The sequence below is a fragment of the Mirounga angustirostris genome, unplaced genomic scaffold (genome assembly GCF_029215605.1).
Source record: "Mirounga angustirostris isolate CCGP_5_RB_7025 unplaced genomic scaffold, mMirAng1.0.hap1 SCAF_12, whole genome shotgun sequence".
In the NCBI taxonomy this organism is placed as follows: domain Eukaryota; kingdom Metazoa; phylum Chordata; class Mammalia; order Carnivora; family Phocidae; genus Mirounga; species Mirounga angustirostris.
The window spans coordinates 49,702,478-49,726,183 of NW_026991720.1; the positions used below are offsets into that span (position 1 = coordinate 49,702,478).

The 23,706-nt window shown below is 42.7% G+C and overlaps 1 non-coding gene and 1 pseudogene across 1 annotated transcript; one reads left to right on the forward strand and one right to left on the reverse strand.

Moving 5' to 3' along the window:
* The first annotated feature begins 17,402 nt into the window (after positions 1-17,402).
* Positions 17,403-17,471, forward strand: LOC123836189 (U6 spliceosomal RNA; annotated as a pseudogene).
* A 2,245-nt stretch (positions 17,472-19,716) lies between these two features.
* Positions 19,717-19,819, reverse strand: LOC123836164 (U6 spliceosomal RNA). The gene has a single exon (XR_006788868.1). It is a non-coding gene; the product is annotated as a U6 spliceosomal RNA (small nuclear RNA).
* Positions 19,820-23,706: the final 3,887 nt, after the last annotated feature.

The following is a 23,706-nucleotide window of genomic DNA, read 5'->3' on the forward strand; positions in this document are numbered from 1 at the left end:
GCTTGTGAATTTACACAAATCAGGTCGCCTCCCGCCCCGCTTTTTGAACATCTCGAACCAAATGAATTCCCCATGTCAGCAGAATTTTACATATGTTATGCACAAACACATCACTGGAACGCAAGGAAAGACATAAATAATGCAAATGGAGCATCCATCTTAGCCCTGGCCAGATGAGGCGGGGGTGGGGGCCACAATTAGCTCGCGGAGCCCCGACAATGGCCTCGGTGGCAGTCCATTTGTGAGGCAGAGATACAGAGCCTGCCAAAGGGGAGAGACCGGGAAGCACTGGGCCGGCCGTGATACCAGGTAGGGAGTGAGAAGCAGAGACTCGGAGAGTGGGACAGAGAGAAGGTGTGCACAGGGAAGGGCCCTCACTGGCATGGAGTGAGGACAAAAGATGGGAGCACCACCCTCTGAATCCTCACCATGGCATTTCGATCAAGCTGTTGATTTGGCTTGAGCTGAAATTACAAAGGACTGTGAATTATATGTGGCAAATTGTCTGGGCCGGTCCCTTAGCAGATGGGAAAACCGTGGTGGCAAATGAAATTAGCAGCCGCCTCGTGGAACGAGCCCCTGCACCTTTGCTCCTTGGTGCTCGCAGAGTCTGTGTGGCCTATAAACAACAGGACCACCACTGGGAGGTTTTTTTTTTTTCCATTGTGAACAAAACCACCCTAAGAAACAACAACAACCCCCCCCCCAAAACATGAAACAATAAACTTTTCTCTTTTGCAGATTTAAGAGACAAATTCCCTTTTCCAAGAAATTGCCAACCGGTTTTAACTCTTGGAGGCTTGCATTGGAGTAAGTGTGAGACAAGGCTGCCAGATTTCTCCTTCCCTCACTCACAGCCCACACTGAGCACCATGAACTCTATTATCCCCTCTAGAGAGTTCTGCACTGGGCACAGATAGAACAGCGGAAAGGAGAGAAAATCAGCTGTCCCGGGAGTGAAGCCTGCTCCCTGCTCCTTTCCTCCCAAAACTAGTGGTTTCTGTTGAAATAGCAGCTAACCACCGTTCCTTGGAGGGTTCCCACTGAGCCACAGAGCTCAGGGAGCTCCACGCAGCCAGCACAGCAAAAACCCAGAGACAACGGCACTCACCAAACAGCAGGAGGAAGGCAGATGGGGAGCTCTCAGAAATCACGGTCCCTTGATTAGCAGGCTTCTGGGGAGTCAGCAAGGATTTCCATAAAGTCTGGGCTTTTTGGAAATCAGTTCACTAGGCTTGTATCCTAGGGGGAGACATAACCCAGCAGACAGATACTCAAAATCATAATAATCATTAAAACAACCATAATAATAATGATAATAACACTAGTTACAATCCTAAATACAAGTGTAATAAAAGCTAGTACTTATTTAATGCTTACTATGTGCCCACCACTGAGTTAAGCACTTTACATGCATTTTCTCACTTAATCCTTAAATAAGACTTTGAGGTCGATACTATTATTAGTGTCATTTTAGAGGTGATGAATGGTGGTGTAGAGAAAAGAAATGTCTTGCAAAGGTCACGGTGGTGGATTGATTGCCAAAGTGATCACCATTCTTCACGCTTCCCAGGATCCACACTCCGCACACACTCTGCAATGTGATTTTGCAGCTTTCGACTGCTTTCATGGCTTGCTTTTGGCCATTAGAATGAGGTTCTGCTGATAGTGTCCTGATGCTGAGCCTGGACCTCCAACACTTCCTTCTACTCTTTCTCTTGGAACTCAGGTGAGCCGTCCAATGAGCCAGCCCAGAAAAGCCTGCTGGAGGATGAGGGGCTATGTGGAACAGAGATAAGCCATCTCAGCTGAGACCAACCTACCCCAGCCAGCCTCCTGAAGATGCTTGGAAGAGTCCAGATGAGCTCAGATGAGCCTGGCCCAGATTAGTAGAACCACCAAGCTGATCTGCTGACCAGTGAGCAATAATAAATGGTTGTTGTTTTAAGCCACGAAGTTTGGGGGTGGTTGTTACATAGTAATTAACAACTGAAACAATGGCCTAAGTAATACTGGCATTCCAAACCAGGTTTCTTTACTCCATAAAATCCTCTGCCTTTTAATTGCTGATTTCTAGTGACATACGCCCAAGTTCCCTACCTCACTCACCAACATCATCTTCCCCAATTCTAACTTTCTCTTTCCAGTAGGTTCTAGTAGCAAACATTCCTGATTGCTGGTGAAGGAGTTTGGAATCTTGATTGAAAAAGCCAGCAATGGTGACTGCAATCTTTTCATTGGCCATTGAACAGGAGGGAACGTGTGATCCATTTCTGACGATGAGACAGAAGGGTGAGCCAACTGAAGGGCTGTGGGGACAGATTTCCTTTTTTCTGAGGATAAAAACACCAGAACATACAATCTTTTTCTGATTTTGTTTGCTGCCCACCATCTTGCAACAATGAGAGGGGTCCACCTGAGGCTGAAGCCAACTGAATACGGCAGAACACGGACACTGAGGTCACTGTGATCACTCAGACAATGAGACAGAAACATGCTTGGGATCCATAGTGTTTTTCCTTTGAATTTTCCCTTTTGTTTCAGCCAGTTTGATTTTTTTTTTACTAGTAGCTGAAAGTATCCTAATGGATAGAGTTCCAATCACCAGATAAAAGGATCCAGCCATCTGGTTGTTGAGTCCTGTGTTCCTACAAAAACCAAAGTCCAGAGGACGCTGAAGCTGATTCCCAGGAGGCAGACCTCAATTTGTGGGAGCCCTGTATTTCTGACCCATATCTACTCCTTTGGGCTGACATTAGCAGTAAGCGGCTGTCTTGGCACTCAGAGAAGGATGGCTGCAGGATGGGGGTAAAGGGACAAGACTTGGGGAAAGTTCTGGGGAGCATGGCTGAAGTGTGGCCAGACATCAAAGGCCGCAACAGATGTTCCATGCATGCTCAGATGCTGACCAATCAAAACATAGGGCCACTGCGGTGCTGGGGCAGGGGAAGTTTGGGGATCATGGGGAAGTTGGGGGCCACTACATGGGAAGGATCCTTGAGGAGGGGTCAGGGCAGAAAAGGTAGAAGATGGATACTATGGGGCAGGTGGATCGGCAGTCAGGACAGCATGTGTTCATCCGTTTGGACTTATTTGCCGAAATTTTAACAACTTGTTCAGTCATACTGAGGCATGCCAGACAATTCTATTCTAATACGTACTACATTCTATGTGCTTCTGTCTACTCTGTCAGCTTGTGGACCCCAGAGGCCAGAGGCGCTGTGATACTCATTTGCATATCCCTAGCACAGAGGCCATCTCAACACAGCTGGGTGAATTGAACAGAATCAACAATATAAACCCCCAAGACCCATTCTCTCCATCTAGTCCAGATTCTGAAAAAAGGAGAATCTGACTGGTCACAGCCATTTTCCTCTGAAACAATTATTTCTTTGGAGCAGAGTTATGGAGAGTTAAGGTGACCTCTGACGGTCCGACCTCCTTTGCCCTGAGATAGCTCAAGATTAAACTGTCTCACTGAGGACAGCAGATGGCAGAGGGAGCTGGGGGGAGAGGGCAGCCCCCTGTGTCTTGCAAGCCGTGGAGCACGCTGTGCCTCCATCATCATTAGTGATTCAACAGTTCTCATTTGACTGAGAAAGAGCGCAAAACTCTGCTCCAGACAACCTTGCCCTGGGAACTCCTCGAATAAGCCAGGAATCCCAGGACGCGGACACTGTCTGGTTCTTGGAGGCACTGCTGGGTCCTATTCATCTTTCTTTTCCCCAACACCAATCATGGCAGGGGACCCCGGGCCAGCTGCTGGAAGCCCGAGTGGGGGAGTGAATGAATGAGGGCACCCTCCTTTGCAAGTAGTTTTGAAATACAGACATGAGATGAACTTTGGAATCATAGTAATTTGGGTTCACATCCAGGTTTTGTCACATAATGGCTACTGACTTCAGGCAAACACCTTAGCTTAGGTAAAGTTTTGTTGCTCATGTACAAATAGATATAATAAAGCCAAGGTCAAGGCCTCACGACTCACATCGGGTGCCTAGGACAACACTCGGCAGTGCTCGATGAACTGCAGCTACTCCCCTTCTGTCTTTGTTTTCTTTTTTTTCTTCATTTCATCTTTGTTTTAATATTATTATTACTGCCATTATTACTATTATGCTTAAACTCACTAAGCGACACCCTCTGCATGTATTAGAACTGCCTGGATTGAGTTTTTTTCCCACCTAAATAATGTCCGGATAAATCAGCATACATGTCTTCTCTGAACAGTCTTTGTTGTCCTTTTATAGCCATTTCACTCGCATCCACTAAGTAGGAAGTGCTGGTGGAAACCAGCCCAAGAAAGCATGTAACGTGCACCTACTTCCATTGATGTTCTCCCTCATAATTTTCACTGGGTACTTAACGGTTTGCTGGGCACAGTGCAAAACTCCTTATTATTCTTCTCTCTTTCCTAATCTCTACCACAACAAGGAGGTGGATATCAAGGTAATCTTCAATTTACAGATGAGGAGACAGAGGCTCAGAGAGGTTAAATGAGATGAAGGGGCTGAGAGTAGCAGAGCCAGGATCACCACGTGGAGGTTGCCCATTTCCGGCCATGCCTTCCTCCCCTGAGGTGTGGCACACTTTTGATTTTGAGCCATCAGCTCCACCCCTAACTCCAATGAGTGACTCTAATTGGTTTAAACCAACCACAGAAGTCCTATCCTTTTTGCATGGCGATTGGCTCAGGTAAACCAGACCATAGCCAATCAGTTCAGGGCATATCCCCTAGCCAATGATATTGAAGTGACTGACTTTGCCTGCACTGGCTGTGAGAACCAGTTCTCCCTTTTCTTCTTCTGAGGGCTTCTCATGAGGAAGCCCGATGGCAACCTCCAGCCAGTCTTGCAGCCTTGAGGGGAATTAGGGAATCAGTTTGAGGACGAAACTGAAACAGTAGGGTAGAGAGAAGGGGCGCTGATGTCCTTGAGCCCCTAGAACAATCGACTCAGAAGCCTGCTCTGCCTCTTGGACCAATATGAGCCACTAAATTTCCTTTGCTCTTATCTCAGTTCGACGTGGTTTTTCTGTTACTTGTAATCAAAAGCATTCTAAATGATACGGCAGGCATCAAGCCCAGATCTGACCCGTGACCGGTGCATACCCCCCACATTACAGTCCTTTCTGCTTCTCTGGGTCATCATCCTGAAACTCACATCTTTATCAGCAGCCTAGTAGTCTCTCTGTGTCTCAGCCAGTCTGCAGCATTTCTGGGGCAGTTAATTTTCCGGCCCCAAGGACAAGGCCCTGGGAGGTAGCTGGTGATGTAAGGTCACTCTTTCAAATGAGTGACTGGAGGCCATTATAACAAAGCTGATGGCTACTTCTGGATACAGGGTAATGAAAGCCTCTTCTTGGGGTGACTCCAGCCAAGGAGGGCTTTAGAGAAGGGCAGCAGACTTCAGTGGGGACTAGAAAAGCAAATAGCCAGCTGCAGTGCATGCTTATCAGGCCCTGATGTATTGAACATGGAAAAATGCTAACCTCCTCTAACTACAGTCTAATTTGTGCAAGTGCTTAGAAAGAACACTGAATTTATCAGAGCTTGAAGTGCAAAATATTAAAAAATAAATCACTGCTAGTAAAATCGTAAAGCTATCAGGAGATCTATTTGAAAAGACAGTTAGCAAAGTCAATTTGAGACACATTCATCAAGCTTTGAAATCATGGAGGCCTCATCACATGGGTTTCCGTCTTGCCCGCCCAAGAGGATCCTAGAATTTAAGGCCAAGAACAGCTGAATCCTGACAGAAATCAGATCATTGGACATTTTAATAAAAATGTTTGAAGAGGTAAAAAAAATGCCAGCCCAAGTAGCTGAGATAAAAGGATGATTTTTTGTTTTCCCTTTTCCCTAGGGTGCACCCATGATGGGGATTGCTCTTGGTCTCCATCCGCAGATATAGTCATACCCAAGCTGCTAAGCCCAAGTATGAAGTCAATTTTTCAGACCTGGGATCAGGTGACTCTATGACCGTAAAGAATTACCAGTGCTGGGTCTTGAGTCTTCTTGGCTGTCTGCAATTGAGGGACCCATAGTGATCTCACCTGGAAGCATCCAACCTTCCTTCTTACCTAGTTTCACGCTTGTAGAGGGTTGGAAATCCTAACTTCTGACTGGTCAGTTTCTTTTTCCAGGCCTCCAGCCTCAAAAAAGCCTGATCTCCTTGGCCCCTGAGCTGACCCACTCCACTGGTGTGTGGTGTCACACCCAAAACAGCCTTGTCTGTTTCCTCTGGGCCTCCCTAGGCAGAGGGCACCAGGCTGAGACGTGGCCTCCTCCTCCTCCCACCTGCCCCAAACTGTGTGAGAAGGAATGCCCTGACTCATTTGTGTATTAACCACTTTTTAAAAAATGAGGCAGTATGGTGTGATGGTTTAGAGAGTGGTGCTTCTCAAACTACATATGGTGAACAGCCTGGGTTTTTCTTTTCAATCTATTACAGAATAAAATATGGGCTCCCTGTGCATATCTAGCATGTAGCTTGTACACATGTGACTCACAATGTAAAGCTGACAGCCCGGAGCTCATCTCTACCCTATTCAGTGAGATAGGCCCACTGATCATGTACTTGGATGTCACGGCAATGTCAAATTATAAAAGATTCCCACTGCTTTCTTTCAGTTCCTGTACTCATCTTGTTGCAGACTAGCAATGAAGAGTTCACATCTGAAGTTGGCATTTTGAGTAACATTTATTTATAATAATGTTTCTCAAAATCTCGTCCCTGGACCAGCAGCACCAGCATCACCTGGGAACTTGCTACAAATGCAAGTTCTCAATCTCCCTTCCAGACCTCAAGAACCAGAAACCCTGGGGATGGAGTCCACAAATCTGGACTTTTACCAGCCTTCTGGGTGGTTGTGAGGATGCCACACAGTTGGACAGGAGAAAAAGCTAACAACAGAAGCTAGGTTAGGAGATTTCCTTGATTAGAGCCTTAAGTATCATTCCAAGAAAATGGTTAGGTCTGTCTCAGTGACTACTGAGCTCAGTTCTTTTTTTAAGCTTTGAAATGTATTTGCCCTGAAGTCAATGAGTAGTGCATTCCACAGAAATATATTCTCATCTTAACCAAATGCACAATTTGGATTTCCAACGTTAATCTTTAATAGATTTAAGAGTGAATGAGATTTTCCATTTTACAGCTTCTCCTCACTGCACTCCTATCTTTTGCACCAGTTTCCAGCAACCCTTCAATAGCACACACAGAAATGCTCAGCAGGAAGGAAGATTAGGAGAGGGTTGACAAGACTCCCCGAGAGCAAGGATCGTGGAGCCCTTGTTCATGTGTCCACAGGGCCTGGCTCATTATAGATGCTCAGTGGATCTTAAGGGAATGGGTGAGTAGATGAATGGACTAATGGAAAAGTGAAATTTGATGAGCTAGAACTTTGTAAAAGGATGTTCTGATTAATTGGCTTTCTGATTAATTGGCAAATCTTCCACTTTCCTGAAAAAGTGCGTTTTGTTTTTCATCTAGTTTGACTGAATTTTTATTCATTGCAACCCAAAGGTCACCTGAATAAAAGACAGCTATGTTCAAGTGCAATGCATTCAAATTACATCTCTTCTAAAGGACGTGTTGCTCAAGTGTCTCAGGTCACATAAAAGAGTATAAAATAGGGAATTTCATTTGGGAGACTTTATTACTGAGAATGAAATTTATTGCAAACCACATTCAGAGAAAAGCAGATAAAAGAATTATAATCCATGAAACATGGCAAACATATGCTATTATTTTGGGTGAAATGTCATTATTTTCACTACCAATACGTAAATTAAGTACACCCACGTTTGGCATTGCCATGAACATAATTGGTAAAATGGTTCTAATGAGAAGCTCAGAGTTACTCAGACAGGATTTATCAAACAGAAATAGGAAAATTAAGCAAGGAAAATCATATAATATAAAAAACAAATGAGAGAAAAGTGAAAAACATCCAGCAATTAGTTTAGGTATACAGGGCCAAGCAGTTGGAATGATGGGTTCACAGAAACTGACTGATTTTTTTGCCTGAAATTTTGTTGGTACAATGCCAAGACAACCCATCAGTTTGAATTGTTCAGTCCTAAATTGACTGAATTGGCCAGTCATTTGGAATGCCTTGAGAATCTGTCTATCACATGTCTGTTTTGAATACAGTGCCTGTCCTGCTTTAGGAATATCTTCAGACACGTACCACCCCTACTTAATGGAGAATAAATGCTCTGTAGCCACATAAATTCAAGGAGACCTACCAGCACCAACAAGAAAGCTCCAGTATCTGCAACATTTCTGTGATCCAGGTCATCTCATACTGGAGAAACTGATGACTTTTTCTAAAACAAAACCTTGAAGAGTGACCTAAGTTCAAAACTTAACTCTCCCTCTTTAGCCTTAGGGTTGCTCTCCATGAAATGGGAATAACAAGTTCTTTATAGATTTTGGATACTAGCCCTTTATCTGATATGTCATTTGCAAATATCTTCTCCTCTTCTGTCGGTTGTCTTTTGGCTTTGTTGACTGTTTCTTTTGCTGTGCAAAAGCTTTTTATCCTGATGAAGTCCCAATAGTTCATTTTTGCCCTTGCTTCCCTTGCCTTTGGTGATGTTTCTAGGAAGAAGTTGGTATGGCTGAGGTCGAAGAGGTTGCTGCCTGTGTTCTCCTTTAGGATTTGGATGGACTCCTGTCTCACATTTAGGTCTTTCAACCACTTTGAGTCTATTTTTGTGTGTGGTGTAAGGAAATGGTCCAGTTTCATTCTTCTGCATGTGGCTGTCCCATTTTCCCAACACCATTTGTTGAAGAGACTGTCTTTTTTCCATTGGACATTCTTTCCTGCTTTGTCGAAGATGAGTTGACCATAGAGTTGAGGGTCCATTTCTGGGCTCTCTATCCTGTTCCATTGATCTATGTGTCTGTTTTTGTGCCAGTACCATACTGTCTTGATGATACCCAAAGAACAAATGATCCAATCAAGAAATGGGCAGAAGACATGAACAGACATTTTTCCAAAGAAGACATCCAAATGGCCAACAGACACATGAAAAAGTGCTCAACATCACTCGGCATCAGGGAAATCCAAATCAAAACCTCGATGAGATATCACCTCACACCCATCAGAATGGCTAAAATTAACAAGTCAGGAAACGACAGATGTTGGCGGGGATGCGGAGAAAGGGGAACTCTCCTACACTGTTGGTGGGAATGCAAGCTGGTGCAGCCACTCTGGAAAACAGTATGGAGGTTCCTCAAAAAGTTGAAAATAGAGCTACCCTATGACCCAGCAATTGCACTACTGGGTATTTACCCCAAAGATACAAATGTAGGGATCCGAAGGGGTACGTGCACCCTGATGTTTATAGCAGCAATGTCCACAATAGCCAAACTGTGGAAAGAGCCAAGATGTCCATTGACAGATGAATGGATAAAGAAGATGTGGTATATATATACAATGGAATATTATGCAGCCATCAAAAGGAATGAGATCTTGCCATTTGCAACGACATGGATGGAACTGGAGGGTGTTATGCTGAGCGAAATAAGTCAATCAGAGAAAGACGTGTATCATATGACCTCACTGATATGAGGAATTCTTAATCTCAGGAAACAAACTGAGGGTTGCAGGAGTGGTGGGGGGTGGGAGGGTTGAGGTGGCTGGGTGATAGACATTGGGGAGGGTATGTGCTATGGTAAGTGCTGTGAATTGTGCAAGACTGTTGAATCACAGATTTGTACCTCTGAAACAAATAATACATTATATGTTAAAAAAGAAGAAGAAGAAGAAGATAGCAGGAGGGAAAGAAAGAAGTGGGGGGGGGAGTCGGAAGGGGAGACAAACCATGAGAGACGATGGACTCTGAAAAACAAACTGAGGGTTCTAGAGGGGAGGGTGGTGGGAGGATGGGTTAGCCTGGTGATGGGTATTAAAGAGGGCATGTTCTGCATGGAGCACTGGGTATTATACACAAACAATGAATCATGGAACACTACATCAAAAGTAATGATGTAATGTATGGTGATTAACATACCAATAAAAAAATTTTTTAAAAAAGAAATGGGAGTAACAGTACAATCTGCCTCAGAGGCTTTGTATTTCTTTATTTTTATGGTTTGCAGATTACATAAGCTAGCACACATGAAGCACTTACTGACATGCCTGGCATTTAATTAACGTTCGCTATTATTGTTAGTTACTCCTCATCAAGCATAAAGCACAGAGTTCTCCTTGGTTCGCCCCATAGTAGCTCCTTGGTATTAGCTGTTTGAGTTCACATCCAAAGTAGAGATCAGATGACTAATGGCAAACTCTTCACTCCAGTGCTGAGTTTACATCACACTTAATGAGCTGGTTGTGAAGGAAATGATGCTTTTCCCACCCAAAAACATACCATCTCTGGAAATACTCCAGTTGATGGTCATGAAACCATAGAGCAATAGTAATAAAAGTAGTATTGGGCTCTGAAAAGAGCAACAAACTAAAGAGAATTCCAAACTCATGCCTGCCAAGTTTTCCCTTATTTGGAAGTAGCCCATATGAAATTCTAGAACTTTCTACAGGTCACTCACAGTCTGTCCATTAGCTTTCCTGTTTGCTGTCTCCTTGTCTACTTACATCAACTCTTCTTAATATTTAAGAACTTTTCAGGAAATTCAGTTTTAGAAAGACAGCAAAGGAGCTTTGAATTGGCAAAAGCTTCACATTTCAGAGGTGATTCTAATCTAAAGAAACACACTATTATCTTAGTAATTTCCAATTGTTCCTGGAAGCATTTTACTGCAGAGACCACTGCCAGCTATTAAGTAGAGGAGACTCGTTTTGGTTGCCAAAATTAGCTGAAATTAAGATCCTTTGACATCTTCTTACAGAAAAAAGTCAGTTTCAGTACAAACAATTTGGAATTTAATAGATTGTGACAGGTTATAAAATTCTATGCATTTGAAAGAAAAGCTTTGCTGGTGGAATAATGTGTTTCTAATTTACACATAATAGGCCCATGAAGCTGTGACTAGAAGGACATTAAAGTAATGAGGAAATTCCAGTTATAGACACTTTCTGTAGAGATCTTAAAGATTATGATTAGGGCAGTCATTTTCCCAAGTACCGTGTATAGCTAAAGCCAAAATGAAGGTGTCCCGGACAAAGAAAGGAGACGAGAAGGGCAATGAGCCTGTTTCGAGGGTAGAGAGAGCATCTGGGAGATAGCTGCTCAAGCCAGAGGGGGAGGATTTTGCTAAACTTGATAAATGCTGTATCTACTGAAGACCTACAAAGGGCCTAGTGCTGGGTGCTTGTCCATGAATGAGGAGGAATCACCCATGGCATGAGCCATAAGAAAGGCCAAGTGATTTTTGTGGGTAAAACTCTTTACAGTAAAAAAGAATTATACTTTCCCTTGACTCTTTGTCCCCACAGTTGTCCAAAGGAGCCATGCCTAGCCATCCTCTTGATGATCAACACAATGCAATATGGACCCCTGAAACACTTTCCTTATTTAAAAAAGTCTCAATGCTCCTATATTATTTAAAATGTATGCTAAATGGCAAAGAAAATTTGGAGTGTGTCATTTGATAGGAGTTTGGGTAGCTGTTTTCATACCATAAATTGATTTAGAGATAGGGCAAATCACTTATGCAAAACAGCAGAGAGCATGCTCGTAATGAAAGGCACATGCTTTACTTTAATGTCAAAGAGTATTTTTCTGCCCTTTTTTGAGATCCATTTCTCAGGTATAAGTTGATGTAAGCTAGAAACTTGCTTTCTGACTAGAAAATGACTGGAATCTTATTCTGTTATTGCTTCTACTCTTGTTTCTATTTTGGGTGTTGCATCTGGCATATTATAGGTGGTCAGTGAATACTGACCACCCAGGTGTTAGGACATCTGGCAATTTTGTTATTTCTTAAAAATTTTGTCCAGGAGGGTGACTCAGTTGGTTGAGCGACTGCCTTCGGCTCAGGTCATGATCCTGGAGTCCCTGGATCAAGTCCCGCATTGGGCTCCCTGCTTGGCGAGAAGCCTGCTTCTCCCTCTAACCCTCCCCCCTCTCATGTACTCTCTCTCTCGTTCTCGCTCTCTCAAATAAATAAATCTTTAAAAAAAATTTTTTTTTGTCCAGGAAGAGTTTCATGGCTCTTTTTTCTTACCTCTCTACCTTTCAAAAATATATTTGTGAGCTTCCTCTATATGCCAGACCATATGCTAGGTGCTGGAGAATGAGATCCCTAGGTTCATAGAACTTCTACTCTGGGAGGAGAGATAGGGAGGTGGAGGATCGTCAACACAGGAAATAAGATAATTCTTCCTTGTGCCTCCTTTTACTCATGCGTCACACTTCAGCTCTTGCTCTTTGGCCTGATGGGGTCTTGTCCTTCAGAGGAACCTTTCTTAGCCTTGGTCTTGCCTGAGTATGAAAGAGAGAGAGATTGCAAAGGAAGGTGGTGGATAACATGTCTCACCTAGAGCCCTGCCATTGCGCCAGTCTGAGAAGATGACGGGTTTATCGTTTAAAGAACACCATTTAACCACAGAAGAACAGAAAAGGTCCAAATAAAACAAAGAAATGCTTATGCCAGCAGCTTTGCTCCCCCAAAACCCATCTCTTTCTGACCCATTCAAAAGACATAATGTTTAGTTACAAGATACCATTTCCTTCCTCATCCTCCACAACGAGGTGTGCCCTTGTGACACTAAATAGCTGAGCAGTCAGGCCAATTCAGCTACACAAAACAAACCCAGCAATGTTGTTTAGCATCACATAGAAAGATAATATTTTTAACTGTGCAGCTGGTTTGTTATCTTGGGGTGTTCTCAAATCCATTTGTCTATAACTCCAATGTCCTTCAAGAAAAAATAGGATAGGATTTTATTCTCATTCCTCTGTGGTTGTTGTGTCTCAACCATTAATAATTTCCAGAAATAAGATCAAGGGCCATGGTGGACCCATTTATTTAGAATGTAGTAGGTTTTTTCATTGACCTCAGTAAAAGTGTTTACTACAATAGCACGAGAATTATCTCATTACAGGAAGACTAGAATTTGGGTTTTTGCTGTTCTCAGCAGCCTGAGGACTTGAAAACTTCAACTCCACTCAAAGTGAAACCATATTCTTCTGAAAGAATTTTGCACATAAACTTGCACTGTTGGGTAGTGAGGGGTTGGAGTTATTTCAATGATTTTTAACATGAAGAAACAGCATTGGTTTGTGGTTGAAAGAAAGGCTATTGTTACTGCTTGGGCTTCTAGAAAACTAAACTTCCAATAGACTAAAATTTGGCCTCCAGACTGGTCAGTGATTTCTTTCAGAGTAGGCCCATGCACTAGATAATTAAATTCATTTCTTTGCAGAACCTTTCGTGGAATTTTAGATTTGGAAAGAATCTTAAAAATTATTTACTCTTAACTTCACCCCTCCCAAATCTGATATTTATGTCTCTTAAAGGACCAAATGTAGTTACAAATAAATCACCATTTGTGATACATGAAAAAATGCATAGCACAGGTATATGCAATGAGATTCATACGGAGAACCCATGGAGGAACAAAAAGATGCAAAAAAAAAAAAAAATTGCAAGTGGCCAACTGCATATCAGCAACCCCTGGTGTGGGAGGTATATGCCAAAACTGGCTGACTCTCCTTATGGCTTCACCATGACAATTAGAAAGGAACACACCTTCTTTTCAAAAGAAGTTCTCAGCCAAGCACATTGATCTTACTTGCTGCCATTTTTCTATAACCTGTATTTCTTAAAGGCATCTATACAATTCATGCAGTTTCTGAAATCTATACTTTAGAGTCATTATATGGAAAGTATTTCCTTTTACATATGTACTTTGGGCATATGTACATTTGTTTAGTATTTAACACATACCTATTATCTACAAGATACTTAGAAGCAATTGAAGTGAATATGTATCAAATGGCTTCTGTCTGCTAAGGAATACAAGAAATATGAAGGGGATTTTACCAATAGTTTCCAAAAGTTGTAAAAATGTACATATCCTTTGACACTGCAATTCAACTTCTAGGAATTTATCCTAATGCTGCGGATTATAGTAACAAAAATGAGAAGTAATCCAAATGGCCAAACTTGTTGTTAAGGGAATTAACACTAGCTTGCTCTAACAAATAACACCAAATCTCAGGGGTTTAACATGATCAAGTTTATTTTTCACTCATGATACAGTTGGAGGTGGTTGTTTGGTGGCTTTCCACATAGTGGTTTAGGGATCCTGACTCCTTCTACCTTGTAGTTCTACTATCTTTCAGAACTTCAAAGCACTCATCTAGACCCCTGCATTCACCCAACAGATGAGTGGAGAGAGAGAGAGCAAAGAGGAATGCCTGGATTTGTTATGGGCTGGGTATGGCTTACATCATTCTGACCACATTTTATTGGCCAGAACCTGGTCATGTGGCCACAACTAACTGCAAGGGATGCTGGGAAACATAATCTCCCACTGTGCCCCAGAAGAGGAAGGAGGATTGGTGAGCATCTGCCGATCTCTGGCACGTTCACAGACTGGCTTAATGAAGTATGGTATATCCATGAGCAGGATACTTGCGCAGCCATTAAAAATGAAGCTGTAGAAGAAGATTTAATGAACTAGAAAAGATTTACACTATGACAAATGGAAAAGGTAGGCAACCAAACATTTAGGTTATAATCTTGGCTTTGTCAAAAAATACGTTTTACCAAAAAATATATATTCATAAATAAAAATCCTAGAACATATACATTAGTGTTTCTTCCTGAGTGGTGAGACACACCACCTTTTCTACCCTGTGCTTTTCTATATTTTCTCAACTTTATACCATGACTCTGAACTACATTTTCTAATCAGAATAGTTAAAAATAACTGTACCCTAGAAAAGTGCTCTCTGATAGCAATATAATGGAAATCATGCATGTAATTTTAATTAAAAATAAAAAGAATCAGGTGAGATTAATTTTAATAATATATTTTATTTAACCTAATATGTTCAATATTACCATTTCAACATGTAATCAATAAAAATTAAAATATTAAAAATTAAAATACTGATGAAACTTTTTAACACTTCTTTTTATTTATACAGAGTCTTTGGATATGGATCTATGTTACACCTATAGCAGATCTCCGTTCGGGCCAGCCTCATCTCAAGGGCAATAGCCACATGTGGCTGGCAAGTACTGAATTGGTCAGCATCACCTGAGAGTGTGCTAAGTAATAGGTAGGGCAACAATCAGGTAGCTCAGAAGAGGACAACACCTCACATGAGGATTGGAAAATGTTTCATGAAAGAGGTGGCTTTGGCATTGGGCTTTGAAGAATATTAATAATACCACCAATTACCACGATACTGATAACACCTAACATTTATTTCGTGCTTGCCGTATGCCCATCACTGTGCTAACCACTAGGGGTCAGTAGAGAGGAGGAAACAGACTTCCCGAAGAGGGAAACCACCAGCAGTAGCAAAAGCAGAGACCTTGGGGGGGAGGTCAGTACACTTGTAAGCATGGGGGGTGAGGGTGGGGTTGGGAGGGGTTGGAACAATTCAGCATTGGACTCTTAGGAAAGTAGTAGGAGAAAAAACAAAAGGTTAAAAGCCCCTTGAATGTTAAGGGAGGAACTTCATACCTAGTTCAATGAGAAAATGTGGTAATCGTAACACAAAACACTCACTAAGCACCCATTTTACTGATGAGGAAACTGAGGCATAGGGAGGTGAGGAAATTTCCAAAGGTCACACAATTTGTAACCATGTTTGGCAGAGCCTGGATTCCAACCCAAGCATTTCTGGCTCCTAAGTCTATACCTCAACTGCTCACAATGACCACAAATTTTCAAACCAGAGACCTGAATTTGCATTCCAGACTCTTCATTCTTTCACTGGGAATTGAATCAGTTCCCTGAACAACTAGGAGCTTCAGCTTCCTCCCCCATGAAAACGGGGTATGTCCTGCCAAACTAAAGTGTCATTGCATGAATGTAATGACACTGGGCATGGAAAGCACCAATTATACTGTCTGGCACAGAGTAGATGCCAATAAAGGCTGGTTGCCCTGCAAAATGCCATGGGGAGCCATTTCAGGCTTTTAGGCAGGGGAATGGAATGATTGGACTTACACTTCAGGAAGATTTAAGCTGGAAATACCTGTCTTCCTTGATTACTTGCCCGGATGGATTGGAGCTGGGAGAGATGTGTTAGGAAGATATTGCAATAGTCCAGATAAGAGGTAACGAGGGCCTGTGCTGGGACAGTGGCAGGGAGATTGCAATCGTATTATCTAACTGTAGGATATTAGAACCAAAACAGGCCCTATGGAGAACAGAGTCCAGACTTAAATAACTTACCCAAGGATAAATCATGGGATTGGTAAAGTTCATCTAGTTCTCTAATTCACTGTTCTTTCCTTCACTCGGGCAGTGCTGATGTTAGAGATCAACACCAAAATTTTCAACTCTTAATAAAAATAACAAAATGTCTTAGTTTTGTCTAAATCGTATACTTTCTACTCTTTGATAGCATCCATGGACAATCTCATGTAATCCTATCAATGGCAACTCTCCCCACTCCTAAAGGAAGGTAGGTAGACTGGAGTCAGAACAATTTCCACATTACAGATAGGTAAACCGAGGCACAGAGGAAGATGAATCTTATTTCTGGCTCATATTCTCTCATATTCACTTCTAAATTAGTTTTTTTTTTTTAATTAAAGTTTGTTTTGGCTTTGAAGTGTTACTAAAATGTTGATACAGGGATGACGTTCATAAAATTTCATGTGAACAGAATGTCATGGTAACTGAAGGGCTTACATCTTTTAAGATTATTCAAATTTTAAAGGTTAATGAGTACAGTTTACTTGAAATCATGTGTAAAGGAAGACGATTGTGTGATCAACGGGAAATTGGATCTCCGTAGTTTTGTCTTAAATATAGTGAATGAAAGTATACCTTGCTAAGAAAATGTGTTGAGATGCTCTCTCTTTCCATCTCCCATCTGGAGCGGAGAAAAGAAACCAATGTTTAGAAAATTCGCTTTCCTGACTACGAAGAATGGTAAACTCTACCACAGGAGGGCGCAGGGAAGGGCAGATGCTTTTTCAGATTATTGACACTAGGTGGCGCCGCTCTGCTAGTTTTCTTAATGCCTGTTTTTAATTTCTTATTTTTTTATTCCTTTGTTTAGTAGCAATGTTAATGGAGTAGCTTAAGTCCTGTAAAGAAGCATTTTTATTTTTCTATTATTTTCTTAATATGTCTGGGTCTGTCATATATAAGTATATGATTATATAATATACTTATATAAGTATGCTAGGGGAAGGAAAACTATTTTCTGTACAGTGTACAGATTAGTTATATTTTGCTCTGTATTTCTGGCTCCTAAGTCTAAACCTCAACCGCTCACAGTGACCACAAATTTTCAAACCAGAGATTAGCATGGTCCCCTGTGCAAGGATGACATGCAAATTCATGAAGCGTTCCATATTTTTATATAAATAAAATAAAGTAGGTCCTAAACCTATTTTCTGTACAGTGTACAGATTAGTTATATTTTGCTCTTGCATTAATTTTCAGGACATTCAAGTATGGGTCCAAATTGAGTTTTCCTTTGTGGTCTGTCATTGTCTCAGATTCTTTAGAGTTTTTTTGGAGATTTCACTTTAGTTTGATTTCAAAAGGGACATAATTCTGAACCACATCAGAGCTACTAAAATGTAACATAACTTAAATACTGGAAAGAAAAATAGGTATCAGTAAAGGAATGGAAAATGAATTCTCCCATTTGGGTTTATGTAAAAAGGAATTCTCCAGCATTACCTAGTCAATTAGTTGTGTTGTGCCAGTCTTTGGAGTTCAAATTCCTAACTACAAAAATAAGAAATTCCTCTAAACATCCTCCACGATCTCTTTCAAGTTGGAACACCTATGACCTTATGAGTTTGTCAATATAGCTGTGCCACCTGCCTGCCCCAAACACCATTCTTGAACCTGTATGCATAAGCTATATTGCTAAAAAAAAAAAAAAAAATCTGGATAATTTTCTGTGGCACAACAATGTATGCACTTATGATCCCCAGCTAGCTTTTCAACCTACGTTACTAGAGTGGAATTGCTGTGAGAATGACATCGGTCCACGGAGGAGTAAGCTGACCGCTCTGTAGAATCACATCTCGGGACGAACTGGTTCAGTGTGATGAATCTGCCTATCGAGAGACTTTGAATCCCACACTGACTCTATCCCTTACTGGCTGGGAGAGGCTAAACCAGCAATGAGTTAGTAGGCATTGAGCTCAGTGCTAGTCACCACTGTGGACAGGTGGGGAAGTAAAAGCCCAGGCATGGTGTGGCTCACAATCCAGGGGTGGGGCACAAGATGTCTGTTATTGGGGAGTTAGTAATTGTGGGGAATAAGTACCAAATAAGATCAGGTCTGTGCTCTGAACCCTGGTTTGGGCCTAAACCCTGCCCAAAATTTGCCCATGGTCGTCATCCTGAGAAGTGATACTAAGTCACCGCTGGGGACTGGGTGGGTGTAGGGAAATCAGCCAAGTTGCGGTGGGGAAGAGCAAGGAAGGGCTAGAGAGAGATAGTAATGAAGTTGCTTAACATTCTCTGCCACCTGGTAGCAAATGTTAGACGTCATGATCAAAGGGATAATATTTTCTATGAAATAAAAGAAAGTGACATAGACATAAATGTATGAGGACCCCACAGACCTTCAGCAGCCTGGAAGCTAGTGACATCTGGAAGTCTGCAAGGTAGTAGGCAGAAAGGGAGTAAAACTCCTTGGGCCACACCATCCTTGATGATGTCCACTGCGGTTGGCAAAACCTCCAGTGTGAGCTCATCAAACCAAGTGGTGCATATGGAACCCTTTCAGATGCCATTGTTGGCAATATGGGGCTCTTTTCTAAACCCTTATAAATATAGACAGACACTTGTGCATTTTTAGGTGTGCTATGCCAACCACTCATCAAGACAGAGTGGCTAAATGAGTTGCTAAAGGCCATGAAACATGTTCATGTTACAAAAAAATAGGGCAAATTTGGAATCATTTTATACTTGATGTCATATAGGCTTTGGAGCATACCATATGAACAAATTTTCTCACTTGTGTAGAGCTACTTACTTGAGGAAATGGCTGAATCTAGTAAAAATAGAGTAGGCATGGGCCTCCCCGAACCCCTCTGCACCTGTGAGTGATGAGCTTGGCAAGTTTTCTTGGGGCAGAGTTGATGGGGTGGTGGGGAGGCTGGAAATTGGAAGTGAATGGGATGGAACCTGAGTCTGGAGGCTGAGACAGTGAAATAGGGAAAGGAAGAGAGAGATGAAGCCACAGACACTCAGGTCAAAAAGTTCATGAACCAAACCTTTGTAAATCAGGAAGGGCTCATTTAGGTTCAAGATGGCGGCCATACTGGCAGTCAACAAATGTGTGGGACTTCCTAGCGATGAGCTGGCCTTCCTTCTTCCAGTACTGTCCTAAAGCAGTGATTCCCAAATGGTATTCCTCCACACACTAGCACTCAGAGATGTAAATGGGTGGGGAGAACAAACGATTCTGCATCACTTTAGTTCGGAAAATGCTGGATTAAACAAAGTGAGCAAATTTCTTTCGTGCTTGGAACCTTAATATGCCAACATATACTGTAACTCCTTAATAGAAGGACTTATCATTTAGTGTTTCCCAGACTTTTTGGGTTTAGGACCTATTTTATTTTATTTTATTTATATAAAAATATGGAACGCTTCATGAATTTGCATGTCATCCTTGCACAGGGGACCATGCTAATTTCTGTATCATTCCAATTTTAGTATATGTGTGCCAAACAAGCACTGGACCTTTTTTAAATTTTTATTTTAATTTTTATTTTAAAGATTTTTATTTATTTATTTCAGAGAGAATGATAGAGAGAGAGGATGAGCGGAGGAAGGGGCAGAGTGAGAATGAGAAGCAGACTTCCCCCTGAGCAGGGAGCCAGACGTGGGGCTTGATCCTAGGACCTTGGGATCACGACCTGAGCTCAAGGCAGATGCTTGACCCACTGAGCCACCCAGGTGCCCCTAGACCTTTTTTCAAAAAAAAAATCATAGAGTATCTCAAGACAAATGTTCTGAGAAACCCCTCTTGGAAAACAATATCCTAATGTACACTAATTTATTTCAGATTAAATTCTCTAGCAATTTTCAATGTGAAATTTTCAGGATAAAAGAATTGCCAGAGAAGTGAAAGACTCATTGAACCAACTTTTTTGGTGACATGCAAGCCAAACCAAGTGTTCTCTTGATTCATTTATTTAAATTATTTGTGTGGGTAGACCCACTCTTAAAAGGCACAGTGACCCCCATCTTTAGATGATTTTTCTCGTGGGCAATGACACGGAATTAGCTCCGCACCCCTACAATTAGGCTTTGCCCAAATGGTGCCACCACCTTGGAACCTGGTGTCATGTGGCTGTCAGTCTCAGCATATCGGTGCTATGAGAATACGAAGAATAAATACAGTTCCTACTTTCCAAGTCAAAGACAGTGTGAATTGATATTACACAGTAAAATGCAATGAGATTAAATCAATAACATCTGCAATAAGGCATAATGAAGGTAAAATTATATCTCTGGCTTCCTGAACAGCTGTGAATCTATTTTTAATGATCCTCATTTTTGGCAGTCAGCTAACAACTTCTAAAATGTCCTAGAAATTGGATTGTTAAGCAGATGAGCACTGCAGTGGCTTGGAATGTCATTAATTTCAGCTGCCTTACCCATCTGCATGGGCGAGATGGAGGCATCATGAATTCACCCCCCACCCCACTGAGCACCCCACTTACCGGGCCTTGGGTGGCCCCGGCAAATGCTGGATACAGCAAGGCAGGAGAGCTGGGGGGAGAGGGGCTCCTGGGAGGATCATGGGCTGTTGAATGATGGAGAAAAAAGGAAAAAGTCCTTGTTTTTGTAATGCAAACTGCCGCACATAACTGGCGTTCAAGGCTACCTTGCGCTATTGGAAGCTCATAACGCCACAGAGAACAAGACATTCTAATGGTTCCCTGTTTACCAGTGGGGCAGTTTGGTTCCACGAGATTGCTCTGCCCAGGACTTGGTCAAGGTCACACCACCAGCAAGTGCAGGGGCTAGCACGCATCCCTGGTCTTCTCATTCCAAAGTCAGGGCCCTTTCCATGGCCCAGCAGTTCCTCTGCTTATTGGAACAACGGCTGTGGGAAAGACACCATGAAAACTTCGAAATTGAGGAAATGTGAACATTTGGGATTATCCATGTTTTCCTTAGTGCCTGGCACCTTCATACTTTGCTGTAGCTTTAACCAGAAGCCATGTCTGGGAAACAGACAGTTGATCCCTTTGGCTAATTGTTTTGAGCTCACTTTACTTCTCTGGGCTGGCAGGGACAGGGGGGTGGGGTGGAGGGTGGCACCCCACACTTTGCACACCATTGTACTTCCTGCACCCCACCGACAGACTCTCAGATTCCCAAGTCAGTCTTACTAGCTAGGAGGCTCAGGAGGCCCCAGCCTAAACCGTGTTCCAGAAGACTGAAGCTAAGATTCAGATTCCCATTCAGATTCCCTCCTTGCCTGGGTGAAAGCTGACAGGGTGAGGATGAATTCCTTATTCTCTTCCCCACCCTGAGAAGCCTACAACGTTGAGAGAAGATTTTTGTGTAGAAGACAAGGCTGCAGCTAAGTGAAGCCGTTAGTTTACAGGACTGACCCCACTGCCTGACTTGCTCTCAGCAGCAGGGGCTGACCCTTTGCTGCCTGAAATATCAGACAATCAAGAGGTTAACGGTGCAGGGGTGGAGACTGTGCTGAGGCATGGTTTTGGACTGGAGAGAAGAGCCTGGCTCCAGGAGAGTCATCTATAACAGAAGGTTATTGGGTACAAAAGTATGAATGAGTACCTCTGTTCAGCAAGGGGATTATCTCTACTAAGCAAGGGGACACCTTCCAATGGCCAATGGCTGACATAATGATCAGGGAGGCTGTAAAGAGAGAAGCAAATGGAGGGAAGGGGGATTTTGTGATAATGAAACATCATACACCACTAATGATTAACACAATGCCTGGTGTGCTAGAAAACTGTGCTTGCTCCCAAAGATAACAGGGAGATAGGAGTGAGTTCGGTTCTTGCAAAGGTGGGCAAATGATGCTCAGAGAAGGCCGGGAGGTCTAGGGAAAATGGAAGAGCTAGTGCTGGGCCTGGGGTGGACAAACCCCAGGGGCCAGGAGGCAGGGCACTGAGCAAGAGGGACACAGGGGCTGACCTGTGCCAGGACCTGCTTGACATGCCTGAGGAACAGAGCACCTCCCAGTGCACAGGGGAGTGACACATCTCACCCTCCAGCAATCCTCTCCGTTAGGCTCTCCCACAGAGATTAATGGACAAGGTGGATATTTTGTTGTGGTTTAAGAGAAGCCCTTAAACAGGAGCATCTAACTTGCTTGCTTAAGAAGCACACACATTGAACTTCAAGCGTTAGCTGGGGGACACAGCCTTCCACTGCACAATGACCTAGTGATCAGTTATGCAAACTTCATGCCTTCACTGTTCATTGACGTGGGTTCAATGTCAGGTTGGCAAGTAGGTTTCCCCTTACACATTGACTTCCACTGTTGGCTTCCATCATGTTCAGAAGGACTCTGAGGCCAGCCCTAGGTTTGCAGGAAAGAGTGTTGCGTTCAGTTAGTGCAGTCTGCCCTGGATGAGTGAGAAAGGGGGGAAGGCCCTGGATCTCCACTCTCCTGCTGCCTCCCAGGAGGGGCTCTCATTTTACGTGAAGCTGGTCCAAGTGTCAAAAATCAAAGGAGCCTCAAACTCACAAGTGAGGGGGATGAAATGGATGGAGGAAAGCTTCCTGCCAATCTCAAAACACACTACCATTTCAAGCTTTGGAAGCATCAGGAGTCAAATTCACTGCCAATGAGGTTATTTGGAGGAATAGAGTCTCTGAAGAATGGTTAAGTAGAAGCCAGAAGGCCAAACTAAGTTGTCTGGTCAAACTGACTTAAAGTTAAGGGTCAGGGAATTGAGATAACTACCCACCCGCTCACTGGATGCTCTTTTCCTTCTCATCCTGAACAGTGGGGGGAAAGCAATTCCAAAGGGAGAAGGACAATGGAGATAGGCGCCACGCACACACACGCGCGATATATATATTACACATAGATCAAACACATCACATTTGCATATGCATACACATCACATTTGCCTCATCTGTGTGGTGTACTGAGGAGAATAACGTACAGAATCAAGCTCCAGAAGCTGCCTTCCCTTGCAGGTCTGGGTCGGGTAGCTGTTACCCTCACTAACTAAAGCAATAGGACCAAAGGACCAACACCCAAGATTAGAGGGCAGCCATACCCAGATTTCTGGGTATCTGTTGGTCAGATACCCAGAAACCCGCTTCATGGTAAGTTGCGACCCCCGGGCACGTCGGAGGGAAAGTCACAGCCTTGGGGAAGCACTTAGCCTCCTGGCTCTGTAGTTCAGAACCTTGGCTCTTGGTGGTGCCTGGAAGCTTCACTGTGAGTTTCTATTAGTTCTGAGAGGACCTGTTAAGCAGAGCTTAACAGTATTTTAAACAAGAAGTATCATGTTTTCTGAAGTACTTCCACGTGTTGATATCGTTCTCCAAATGATAGCTTCTTAATAAGCATCATTTCATTGTAGTATATTGTCATGCTAATAAACAATGGCATTTGTTGTT